The sequence below is a fragment of the Rhagoletis pomonella genome, unplaced genomic scaffold (genome assembly GCF_013731165.1).
Source record: "Rhagoletis pomonella isolate Grant_MI unplaced genomic scaffold, Rhpom_1.0 Rhpom_scaffold_00005, whole genome shotgun sequence".
In the NCBI taxonomy this organism is placed as follows: domain Eukaryota; kingdom Metazoa; phylum Arthropoda; class Insecta; order Diptera; family Tephritidae; genus Rhagoletis; species Rhagoletis pomonella.
The window spans coordinates 29,976,456-29,981,332 of record NW_023458559.1 but is presented as its reverse complement, the minus strand read 5'-3'; positions in this window follow the sequence as shown (position 1 = coordinate 29,981,332).

Here is a 4,877-nt window from a genome sequence, read left to right as displayed (position 1 = left end):
TATACAATGCCATGCAGTTTTGCCACACATGGGCTTTGCTTACCAAAACTGGTAGGTTTTTTTCCATTTGGTAGGTTGGTAGGCTTGATTGGATTTTGGTAGGTTTCGGGACAATGAGTAATAGTCCAAACATTTTAGCAACCTTTTTTACACGAATATTTCACCGGTGCGTTCGTATAACGGCGGACGCAAACATGTAAATATAACTGATCCCTAAGTAAAAACGTTTACCCTTATTATTGCCAACATACAATACGCATATTCATATATCGCTACCTAAGGGTGAAAAGGTGCCAAGTCCATTTTTTTTTTTAATTTTTCAGGGGAGACGAAATATCGATTTAGTTTCGTATTACCAGCCATTGTGCATCAAAAACCAAACTTTAGAAAAAAAACGGACTTGGCACCTTTTCAGAATAGTCTGCCAATGGGCTCGTACCCAACCATATCCAAGCGGAGGTCTTCGCAATCGAAGTCTATGTCAGCGATTGTCATCGTAGAAGGCAAAGAAGGCCTTAGAGTCTTTTAACGACATCAAGGCTTGTGAACTCTTGAACCACCTGGGAACCCACAACAGCGTAACGCTGTGGAGGGTTCAGGGACATGAAGGGTTTGAAGGTAACGAAAGGGCTGACTATCATGCAAAGCGTGGAGCCCAAATGCGTTTCCATGGTCCCGAGCCATTCTGCGGTACATCCAAATGATACACTGCAGACCTACTTAGCAGCTAGCTGGGAATAATTTAAAATTGCTGCCAAGTGGCAAAAGTCAAAGGGAATAAGAAAATCGAAGAAATTCATAACTCTTTCCAGAAGGAACTCCGAAAGACAACCTGAGAGCACCCTGCAAGTTAACGTACCGTTTGAATTAAATGGGTATTTCTATAGAGATGGACTGTAGGTTTTGTAGGCTGGTGAAGGAAACCCCAGAGTATATTCTATGTGCATGTCCACGACGTATGGACCGTAGATTGATACACCTTGGAGAACTATTCTCTTCTTCACCTAAAGTTTGGAACATGGCTTCATCCAAAGTGCTGAGTTTTTTAAATAGCCTAAGGTTGGAGTGATTACAATTAGGATTTAGCACAATATTCTTAGGTCGTAGCGTGGGTATCTCCGACGTAATAATAATAATAGGCATGTTTTATTCAACCATCACAAGTAAATAGCTAAATCTTGGTCAAATAAAACGAAATTAGCTTATTTCCTATGTTAGCCTAATTTTGGCAGTTGTTTGACTGCAAATAGTGTCAAAGTAAGTTTTTGCCTCTTTCTGATTGGCTGAAAGAGAAAACTTCTGATGCTGAATGGCAATGCCTCTTGTTCAATATACAAGCCAAGATAGCTTTACATAAGCCAATATAATTATGTTGGATAAGTCCTCCATACAAAATAAGCTAATAGCTTAAATTTCTGGACAAATAAAACACGGCTAATAATAATATCGTCACTAGACACGAATAAAGACACTCGGGTGTATTGACGACGAAAAAGGACACGTGAAAAAAATTTGAGAAAAAAGACGCGTGAAAATGGATTCAACGTCAAAAACTCTTTGGGAATTCGTATACTGTTACACTCGCAAACGTAGTTGACCGCGAACGTAAGTTTATGCGTCTTTCTTCGCCGCCAAAGAGGTTAACGCGGCTTTCTTGCCGTCACCTATGTTGAGAGTCTTTCTTCGCTGACAGTTTTTTACACGTCTTTTTTCGCTGTCAACTTTTGAGCTCGCGTCTTTATTCGTATCTAGTGATGATATGTATGTATGTGTTTTTATTTTACTAGCTGTGTTTTAGTTTTACTAAGTGCTATGTTAGCTGTGTTTTCATAAATTTGATATAGCAAAAAAAAATATATTAAAACTCAAAAAAATTTTTGGTATGTTTTGGTTGGTTATGGTAGGAAATTTTGGTAGGAACAAAAATTTGTCTGTGGCAACGCTGATGCCATGTCTAAATTTGGGATCCCTGCAAAACTAATAGGGCTATATAGAGTTACGTTGAGCATAACTTACAGCGCCGACCAAATTGGGAAGGGTCTCCCAGCGCCGTTTGAGACCAAGCGAGGTTTTAGACAAGGCGATTCACTCTAGTGCCAATCTGAACAGCCCTGCCAGAAGTACGGATTTTCAGCGGCCAAAACGGTTGTACCTATTCAACGTACAGATTTTTAGCTTTCCGTTAAGATGTACGGATTTTCGTACGGATATCTGGTGTATTTTCTCATATTGTAACCATTTGCCTGTTTCACCCATATCTAATTATCTAAGTCATTATACTTTTATCCTTATAAGAAATTTTATGTGGCACCACTTTTTTATTTAATCCATATATTAGGCCTGTTCCCGTACTCCAGGATATAGTCAGAAATAGTCCATAGGATAGTACTGAATATATTATAAATTTTGTGTACGGAAACGACTTCGGATACTTACTGACTAAATCCTGTAGTACGGGAACATTTTACTTAAAAGTTCAAATCAATAAAATAATGCAAATATGAAAGATTCTGACGCTGAAGTATTTTCTCCACAGAAATTCGACAAAGTGTAGAAATTCTTTCTCTGTTACTACTTACATTTGTTATTTATGACCTTAAGGAACCAAAAAAAATTGGTATTTTTATGATGGTTTTGTAACTAAATTTAATAATTTTTAGTTTCTAAAGCAGTTGTGTTGTAACGTTTCAAACACTACAGAAACTTAACTGTAAATATAATAAACAGTTTGTTAAAAACGTTTAGTCCGAAAAACACAATCTTATCAGTAAAGTTATAAATAAATAAGTCTAGTGGAAAAATGTATTGTTTTATTTGATGTTGTTGGAAGTAGGATTGTCTATTCGCCTACACATATGTACTGGCTTTTGCTTGCCAAAAAAATTTGAGCGTACAGATTTTGTAAGGGGTTTTCACCCACCACTTTTGCCCGTGTACGGATTTTAGATTCTAAACGTCTGGCAGCCCTGAATTTGGATCGCAGCGACACCATATACAGCAAAAGCGCAATGCTCCTGCATATGCAGATGATATGACACCGTTGGCCTGAAACCCAGGGATGTCAGCGCAGCATTTTTCAGCTTAGAAAAAGAACCTCGTTGTTTTGGCGGTGAACGAGTACAGGATAAAGTACCCCTTGGCAACACGTAAAAGTCTTGACTCTTGCCAATAGGTGCTACTTTGGGCTCGATTGGCAATCAAAAAGCAGAGCCCTCTCCCGACGAACAAAAATCAAGCTCTACAAATCTCCCATCATGCCCGTCCTTTTATATGGCGCAGAAACATGGACGATGTCTAACATAGATGAGAAGGCTTTGGGCGCTTTCGAGAGAACTAATCTTCGCAAGAGCTATGGCCCTGTTCGCGTGGGCGCCGATTACCGGAAAAGATGGAATAACGAACTGCAAGAGTTGTTTAACGATATAGACATAGTTAAGCGCATAAAAATGTTGTACACATGGATGACGACGCGCCGGTGAGAAGATCCTTCGACTCCGAAAGTAAGGGTGCCCGAAAACACAATGGAAGGACCAAGTGCAGAAGGACCTCTGCGCACTTGAGATGAAGATCTGGCGCGTATCTGCAAAGGAGAGGCAACTGGCGAAGTTTTTTGCTCTCGGCCCAAACCGACAAACGGTTGAAGTGCCAAGTAAGAAGAAGAAGAATGTTTTTGAGGCTAGAAAAAAATCGTGACGTTATGCAGCGAAACAGACTTCAGACTCGTTTTTATCGTATCAAAATACATATGGAAAGGATGGTCTGATTCCGGAACGCCCCACACGTTTTTGTGTGGCCGTGATGTCACTGCCTCATTCGTTTCAATTTTTTACACTTACGAGGGGAAGCTTGAAAAGTTTTGAGCCTATAGTATTAAAATAGTTTATAGAAATTTTATTTTTAATCCCCCTCTACTTCGATGCACTTCTTTTATTTATCATAAAGAGCTTTTAACCCAGGCAAAAAATATTCTCCGTTTTTTTCTTCGAAATACGCGTCCGTTGCCACCTTCATTTCTTTTTTACTCGAAATTTTTATCCTCGGAGATTTTTCTTCCAACCTTGCAACTCGCGCAATGCGCGTGGGTGTATTGTGTGACAAAAAGAGGACTTTTATGGCCTCTCCGTTTCTCGAGAACCCCTTTCCGAACTTTTGTCAACAATGTGGCATAATAGTCTCCGTTTATTTTAATTTTTTTAGGAATGTCATCTTCCAGCGACTCACTGTCATTCTTGAATTCTCAGATGGTGTTAAATGAATGTCCAGACTCCCCATGCACTGTAGACATCTCCTAAAATATTTCGCCGATGTTTTATTCTTCGTGGTGAGGAATTTGTGGACAGCTCTGTACTCCAATTTCACACAATGCGCGGATGACTCACACATGGAAAGCGTAATCATTTTAATAACTTGAAATTTGATTGGTTAAATGTGCCGTTGTTTTAGATTTTGATTGGTAATAGCAATAATATGGTTCCTTATGCTCCAAAAAAATCTGTGTGCAAGATTAAAATTGTTGGTCAATATCTTAGGCTCGCCCAAATCCATCAAAGTTCAGGTGCTTAAAAAAAAATCACGACCATCGATAGTTTTCCAGCACTTATTACTGAACGCTCTGTGACCACATGCGTGTCTCACCCATATACGAATAGAGGTAGCGGAGCAATGTTTTCCACGTACACGTCTCATTCATTGAATCGTTTTTATCAAGGCGAAATCATTTAAGGTAGTATCGATTCAACAAATACAACAATTACTTGTATTTTTTGTTTTTGCTTTTAGCGGACCATTGTCAAATTTCAGCTATTCTTCCCCGAATGAAAAAGGGGCAGAAAATGCAAACACTCTCACGTTTTCACTCACTCACTAGCAAAATATAA